Source organism: Anas acuta, chromosome 3 (genome assembly GCF_963932015.1).
Source record: "Anas acuta chromosome 3, bAnaAcu1.1, whole genome shotgun sequence".
Classification (NCBI taxonomy): domain Eukaryota; kingdom Metazoa; phylum Chordata; class Aves; order Anseriformes; family Anatidae; genus Anas; species Anas acuta.
The window spans coordinates 92,914,271-92,922,987 of record NC_088981.1 but is presented as its reverse complement, the minus strand read 5'-3'; the positions used below and the strand labels follow the sequence as shown (position 1 = coordinate 92,922,987).

The following is an 8,717-nucleotide window of genomic DNA, read 5'->3' as shown; positions in this document are numbered from 1 at the left end:
CACAACCCTGCTGGGAAAGAAGAGGCTTCTCATTGTAATTTGAAACGGGTATAGCAAAAAAGTCCTTAACCCTTCTGTTGCCAGACAAAGCTTTAACCCCCCCCTCCAGTCCCCCCCCAGCTTACAGTAATATACCTAACTTGCCTATCGACTGCTTCTTTTCCTGCCAGTTTGCAGAATATCCCAACAAACAATTTTAATTTTAGCAATTTTAGGATATGTAGATAGCTGAAGGCATGGCGTAACGTGGAAGCTCCTGCGAGCCTACTTATGAGTATATAGTTTCGTAACCTTGAATATGAAACCCTTATAACAGACAAAAATAGCATCCTATTAATTCAAGAAATGTTTATATTTTAGGTAGGTTTAGCAAACGAAGGTGACCTTTTTAATAAACTCTGCAGGAAATTTTGTCGGTTAGGCTTGATTCACTCTTCTCTAAAAATGACGGGAATGCACTCCGAATGAAAACAAATTTATTCAGCAAGTGAGATTTCAAGTTGTGCATAGCCAACAGTGTAATTAAGGGTTATAGTCACAACTTTCATAAGCTGTAATTTGCAATGATAATTTATTCAAAGTAGATTTTGACTCATAAACTGTTATACTACATTTCCCAGTAAATATCAAAAGCTGAGATTTAATCCCACAACCTGTTATTAACTGGAGAAAGAAACAGCTTGACTGAAAGAAAAAAGAAATATTAAACAGATTTAAAAACTGCTACACATGCAGTTAAGATTTAGCTTAGGATTTTATGACAGCCAGCAACTTGTATTTTCCTCTCACTAAAACAAAATCACAGTGTTAAATTTCATACTGCTCAGATTGTTTGTGGTCACATTTTCTCACTCCTAAAATTGCCTCAAGTCTCGGGGAGATTTTCCTTTGAAGGGGGTGGGGGGTGGGAGGAGGACAAAAAAAAGTTAATAAAACACACGACGCTGAGGAAAAAAACAGGTATATAAAATGCATCCTGTCGGGTTTTCCCTTACATGACTCGCACCTACTCAGCAAATCACACAGTCCTTGAGTAAACTTGGGAGTGTGACAGCAAGTACAGTCACACCCTAAGAAGCCAGGAACAATTTATCTAGTATATTAAGTACAAATGAGCTTTTCTCATATATTGTGAGTCCTGGTCTACATTTGCAGTCCAGTGCAGCTATCGTTAACATATAGCTGATTCTCTCCCATAAATCAGCACACATAATAGACAATGCTTCCACCAAGGAAGGATTTATCTCATACTAGACCTGCTGAATTAACACTGAAATTAATTAAGCTATTTAGCAAAAGTCCTATTATACTTAGTAGAAAATCAAAATATGCTTTCTATCCTCCTCATTAAGGTTTTTCCTCAAAATCCATTTGTTACAGGAAAACTGTTATTTCAGGTTTTGTTTTGCTTTTACTTGTTCTGCACAGACAGTTGTAATGATACATGGGACTTTACCATACATGTCTTTTTTGAATCAGCCCATCATGTATTTTGCAACAAGGTTTATTTCTCTTTTCCAGCAATGTATTTCCTTTTTTTCCCTAAGCATTCATAAAAGCCAGTGGATTGATTGCTCAGAGGATTTAAGTCCTCAGCCCATCAGTACGTCCAGCAATAGAAACTTCCTATATTATCCCACTAGAGTGTCTGGCGTTCCACATTTAGTTAATCTTTTCGTATTTAAAAAGCCAAAAATGCCCTCAAGTTTGAGGATGCTTTTATGTTGTAAACGTATTTCTACACAGAAACTGAGGAGGAAAACATACAACCAAGTAATCATATGTTTGATGAAAACAGCTCCTGCTATTTTCAGACAGAGCCACAACCAAAGATGCAAACTAAATACAAAGGATTTATTTTACAGCAACCTCCCCTACACCAAACATCGTTGCCTAGAATGTAAATATAAAAATATTTTTATTAGTATAAACACAATGTCCTTTTGTAATAAACCTGCGTTCCACAAACAATCATTGTTAACGTGGATATCTCATATATGGGAGATATAGCCAGGTCTAAAACTGCAAGCCTTTGCTAGAGAAATGAAAGGACTTTGTAATAGCTGATAGGTCCCATTTCATATTTCCAGTATGAATCAATTTACTTCTAAAGAAAAACACCACATACAATTTCAGCATGTCAAGATACTTTATTTGATAATACATAAAAACAGATTGGCACAGATATCTGGATTCAGTTTAGGTTGGGGTTCAGTTTCAAAGTCACCTTAGATCTAGGTTTCAAGTTTTACAACAAAAAATTATTCGAAGTTGTTTGCATAATATTAAAACTTTAAAAAAAAATATCATGTTCATGCCATTTTCAGATGCACTCAAATCTAAATAATAGTTGAGGTCAGTATAAAGTATAGACCCAGAATCAAACCCATGGATTTGAGTAAGATGCCCCAGAGATTTCAGGGTCTAAAACTGAATTTCTGGAATACAAAACACACAAATGGATCAACTTCCTTTTTTTCCCCCAGATGCTCAACCTGGAAACATCGTAAGAAATTAACTGACCAGTGCTCATCCAGTCCTTACAAAAGCAAGAAAATAAACAGGAAAAATAGGACGACAGCACAAGTGAGCTCACATGAGGGACAAACCCTTTTGGTAGAGGAGCATGCAACCTTCAGAGCACCTAGAGGCCAGGGGCTCGGAGTCAAGGAAGCAGCAGAGCACCATGTAGGCAATGCAGGCAGCATGAGGCCGAAAGCAGTTGCACCAATTTCTTAAATAATTTAGCATATATGTACAGAATGAGTGAATTCAGAGCTTATAGCATCTGTACCAACCTAAACACTGTTAGAAAAAATATTATAATGAAAGTCGTGAAACCTGGGGTTACAGATCTCACCAGTCTTGGATTGCAATGGATCATAACACTGCAACAGTGAAAAAAAATAAAATAAAATTATCCAGCAGGCTACTGCAGTCATTAAGGGTGCAGTTGTTTGTATGGGCAGTGCCTACCACTCAAAAATAAAATCAGCAGACCAAAGGCGGCATCCCACTAGATTCTCGCTGTCACATCAACCGTGAGTGATTCAACCCAACAGTAGGTCTCTGTAACTGCCTGCCACATGCAGAACAGAATAGAAGGCTGACCCTCTCAGAGAAGTCTGCAGCCGGACTCTGAAGCCTACACATGCAAGTTGAGTGATTGCGCTGGCTCTTTCCCCCTTAAAGACCAGCTAAATTTGGCATTTGTACTGTGCATAAACAGATGACCCGGTGTTAAAAATGTGTAAATCTGTCATTGCTGTCTCTCTGGAAGGTTATTTCTGAAAAAGGTATACGGAGAAAGACGTTTATGAAAAAGTTTCATGAAAGCAGGAAAATTATCAGGAGTTCAAATTACAGATTCCCCAGCAAAAAAGCAAACAAGTCTTCTGTACTCTTCCAGGGACAGAAACATTACACAGACATCCCAGTCAGGCATACCTGTTATACTAGTTGCATCTAAACTGGATTTACAATATTATGGACTGCGTGAGCTATACCTGTGAGACTCTGAACATAAATATGCAGATGTTTGTGTGCTCTAAATGTCCAATCCACAAAACATATACGACATCTTCTACTTTTTCACGTTTAATTTATTGAGTAGAATGTTCCATGGAAGCTGTATTCATACCCTGCAAGCATATCACAGAAAAACAAAGATATTTTTCTGTCAATGAAAGATATGTCTCCTAATGCAAAGGGAATTCCACTTATAATTGACAAAGTGTGAAAATTGGCAGAATTAGCTGCAGAAATTGGCAGTTGGAACATAAATTGATTACGATGCTTGTAAATGTAGTTTATCTATATAAAAGCCTTTTACTTGGGATGATCTTGCCTTGTTTGCTAATTGATAAACAGGAATAATTTCATGTGCAAAAATACTACTGCTTCTGGAACAGAATTTTTGTTCAATGTAATTACTTTATTAAACTTTGTATCGGGACAGAAAGATAGCTGTTCTGTGCTCTTCAACCACAGGGCAATTTCAGAGTAATCACTGGGGTTTTACCCGACATCTGAAATCTTTACATGTATTCCCGAGGACTGTTAAGCATTATATGAAGAGAGGGCTTCTATTTTATGCTGCAGGCAGAATGCATTGCAAAATGAAGCTTGCTACGTACAAGTGTTCAATACTCAGATTATAAAGCAATTTATCCAGTTACCAATCAGCTTCCTGTAGCAAAAGAGTTTTTCATTCAGGATTTCAAAAGCTCAGGCAAAATCACAAATCATCCCAAGAGGTAAGTCATCAAGCATTTTATAGATGGCATTTAATAGAACACTGTTTAAAGTTTACAGAAAGACCTCCAGCTTTAAAGTATAATCATCTGGGAAGTTTGTTCTATTCATAGTACACACACAATGTTGTAAAGCTATCCTCAAGAATAGTCTGTAGAGTTAACAATATACTCTTTAAGGTAAAAAAAAAAAAAAAAAAAAAGTAGAAAAATCATTTTGTAATCTGCTTGAAGACTTACTGTGTTCAAGGACTGGGAAAAAAAAAAAAAAAAAAAAAACTTGTTTCACACATACTCTTTGGAATACATGAACCACAAAATATACAATTAATAATATGATCCAACATCAGAGTGCTGTCATTTGCATAATTTACAAACCCAAAGAGCTCCCAGAAATCCCCTCTGGTTTACAATAAGTCTCTAATTAGTTAAAGGGAAAAAAAAAAAAAAAGGAAAAAAAAGAAAAAAGGAACTGCACTGAGGCAAATACAAAACACTTGGACAAGAGCAACATTTATAAGTAGCAAAGCATAGCACTTTTAAAGTAGATTATTCTTGGCTCAGCTTGCAGACCGGTTTTATTGTGCCCCACCTGCACACTGGTACTTGCTAGTCTCATTGTTCTCTGGCTAAAGCATTTCCATTGGCATTTTTTGTTGTTCCCATGCTGTCCCCAGCACTTTTTCGGGGAACCTCTTCTGCCTCTTGCTGGCTGCCTTTTTGTTTTCAGCTACAAAGAAGTATAAAAATTCATTCCAAAACTGAGTTCCCTCAAGTAGCTGCAATGCACTATTGTTCATTTCTTGAAACACTTTACCTATCTAAATTTAGGATTTATTTCTTCCCTCGAGCATTTTGCCACTAAGCTCTATAGCTGTGGCTTTAGCACCTCTACTGGCAACTGTATGATGCAGCAGTCTCGCAATCTTTCTGTAACTGCAGTTTTGTTTTTATACCTTTTTTTTCTGTGCCTTGTTTTACACATGCTACCTCTCTTCTTTCCTGTATTTTCTCACGTTATGTCTCCTTACTTTTGGACGTGCTGCTTCTGATGCCACATGGCCTTTCTTTACAGCTTTTAAACTGTAAACCTTTTTCATCTCCGTTGCCTTACTCCTTCCTTTCTCTTTACATTTCTTCTCTCCCTCCCCACGTATCTGTAGACAGATGTTATTTTCTTCTTTTAAAATGACTTCCTTTGTTTAGCAATATGCTTCCCCTTTTGTAAGAGATCATCTGGCCTCTCAGGCAGTACAAGAGGAGCTGCTGCTCCAGTACTTTCAATTATGTGAGCACTACCATGAATCATGCGGTCCTTGAGAAAGCAGTCATCTCTTTCTGTTTGAAGAGTATTACGAAAGAAGAAGATATGCATGGGACCACTGCAAGACTACATGCACCCTAAAGTCTGTGGTGTATGCCTGCTGGTCTTTCCATATGGACTTCTTCAGAAGTGGCGATGCATCAGGGAGATAGCCCAGACCCAGCTAAGGAATTGGCAACAGCCCAGCTACGAAATGTCTTCACACAAACTGTGTTTTCAGGAAAACTGACAATGTCAGAATTAACCAGGAATCAGCAATACAATACCTGAGATTTTGAGAACAGTCCAGTAACATTAGAAAACGAGTGTTCTACTGGCAGTACTTTCATACCAGCTCAGTCAGAAAGGACATTATTTGTATCCTTTGTGTTTGTACTGAACCACAAGAACACGACACAAGTTAGTAACCAAGCTCAACTGTGACAGTCAAGCCTGTGAACACATCAGGGAAAAATTTGAACTCTCCAGGGTTGTGTCTATTCAAATAGACAACGTGCAGAAGCAGCGTGGTGGCAATGGCCATGACACAAGTTTTTAAAATAAAATATTGCCTTCCTGAATTTCTCTCATTAGACCATACTCCCTTCTAGCACATAATGCCTTTATCTTTCAAAATGATTACAATTTGCCACAGCTGATGCATTTTTTTAAACCCACAGTGGGTAATGGTTGCCAAAATTTACTACTATAAACAGCCTGTTCAAGCCAGCATGTGGTAAGCTGGCAAAGCAAAGGAATAAAGTGAAAAGATAGTCCCTGCTGCTGGCATAGAAAACTCACTTGTTTTCCTTAGTGATTTGTTACAGTGGTTGAGAAAAACCGAAATATTGGACAAAGTATTTACCTACCTTACACTAAAATCTGTATATTGGAGTTGAAAGATCTCTTTAGCTGCTAACCTTTCCTTCACGGACCTGGAGGTTTGAAAACAGGATTTGCATGATGTTAAATAGAATAATGCATGTATCTCACGAGACAGGGTTAGGCAAGAAAAGCATAATTTACATCACAACCTTTGCATCCAAAACTGCAAGATAATCTAAACAGGGAAGAGATATACAAGTGGTCCTTCATTTCTGCTTCCTTAGCTTTGCTACCTTCAGTGCCTCTTAGCATTCAGACCTTTAATTTGGAACAAATGGTATTTCCTGGAGGAATTCTAGTTAAGCCATGTAAATTATAAGACAGCTACAGATGCAGACTGGGACTGCAGAACAGTCTTTTCCTTTGGGGAATAGTTTCACAATGATATTTTCATGGTTTTTTACTATTTGTTGTTCAGTGCTACTCATCAAAAACGTATCTGCCTCTCTAGAAACTCAGCCCTGGATCATAAAAATAAACTGGTTTTTGTTTATTTATAGCTCAGATTAGGATGATAAACAGGGAACTTCTGCAGTTTACTCAGTTGTTATATTAATAATGCTCAACAGGTATAGCTTACTTCATCATAGCCCAAGTACACAGGTATACGATCTCATTGTCATTTTTCAGAGCAGATGCCCAATATACTGCCTGCTCATTTTTTCTTTCTTTTCTTTTTCTTTTTTTTTTTTTTTTTTTTAAAATCTTTGGTGATAAAATGTGTACTGGGACAAGTTAATGAGAATTTTCTCTGACTTCCTGACAGCTATTTTCCTCATCATCCTGTGAGCACTTCTAGAAAAAGAATAGGCTGCTAAGAAAGCTTCAGCCTTGGTCTTGTCCACCCATGAGGGGCTGTTGCTTCTGGCTCCAACCATGTCTTCCTCTGGCATAAGAAGGTGCTTCAGGTCTCTGCTGGGAGCTGGAACGCTGAGGTCAGTCTCATGGCTGAAACATTGTCCAACGATTTCTTCTGAGGCCCACGGTTAGCTCATTTATGTTTGTTCTCATTTCTTCATTGTAATTCAATGTTAATCGGTTTTCACTATTTCTGTAAAGAATGCTGAAGTTTGTTTTCCTGTATTTATGGATCTTTGAAGAACTAAAATCCTCTGCTTCCAAGCAATGAAGGATACTCTTGATGCTGATGAAAAAAAAATAAAAAAATAATAAAAAAAATATGTTTATACTTCAGGATGGCCTGAAAGCTTCAAAACCGTAAAACTTCTGGCTCGTTTACTGCTCTCCTAAAAAAGCAAGAAGATGACCAAACAGATTATTTATATTAAATAAAAAATAAGTAAGTAAAAAACAAAATCAAAACTTTTTGGTCTAAGAACTTCTTTGCCAAGTTTCAATCTAAAATTATTTTTATGGCTAAGTTATAAATTGCTTAAAAATGGGGTTTATAATGGAAATGGTGACAGACTTAACTATGGCGGCACTAGCAGGCGCCAGCATAATTACAGTCTTCTCAAGACATAACTTATTACAGGCTACGCAGCAGAGCCAGTATTTTGTATTTTAATTAAGAAACCTGGATTTTGTTTGTAGTAATTGACTGTTACGCCGCCCCTCTTGCCAGGACACCCTTGTAAAAGAGACTCTTGCCTGTAGTAGTCTTTCTTTGTTAAATATTTTAAATAAATTTTATACCGTTGACTAGAAGATCGCATGCATTTTATAGGTCATTACTAACTGTCTTTTGGTGACTTCAGATGCTCTATATTTTTTAATGGAGACTTTTGTCCCTCTCATCTGGGACCAAAAAAGGTTTACAGGACCAGAAAACGTTTGCAAGCCTAAGTCTCCGCCGGCCGCAGCGCTGCGGGACCCGCGCTGTGTGCCTCGACCTGCAGCGCTCGGGCTGCAGCTAAGATGGCGCCCACGCCGCCCTGCAGCCCCCGCAGCCTCGCGGCGCGGCGCGGCGCGGCATGGCGCCGCCTCAGGGGGCGACTTCCGGGGCCCCGCCGCTGCCTGTACTGCCTGCACTGCTTGCACTGCCTGCACTGCCTGTACTGCTTGCACTGCCTGCACTGCCCGCACCCGGCGACTTCCGGTTGGGATGGGGAGGGAGGCGGCCGCTCCCTGCTGCCACCTGCTGGGGGCACTGACACGGACACGGGCACAGCCCTGGCTCCACGCCCCGGCTCCCTTCCCTTCCCTTACGGCCGGGGGCACGGACGGGCTCCTCCGTGTCTCACAGAGGGGCTTCGCGTTCGGTATAGGCTCGGCTGGAGCGGGTATCGATCGCTCCGTGGCAAACGGCAGCAGCT

The 8,717-nt window shown here is 39.2% G+C and overlaps 1 long non-coding RNA gene across 1 annotated transcript; it reads right to left on the bottom strand.

The window, feature by feature from the left end:
- Positions 1-2,183: 2,183 nt before the first annotated feature.
- Positions 2,184-8,465, bottom strand: LOC137854641 (uncharacterized). Its single transcript, XR_011095311.1, has 3 exons — positions 8,098-8,465; positions 6,426-7,585; positions 2,184-4,983 (listed from the first exon to the last, which is right to left on the bottom strand). It is a non-coding gene; the product is annotated as an uncharacterized lncRNA (long non-coding RNA).
- Between the last annotated feature and the right edge of the window lie 252 nt (positions 8,466-8,717).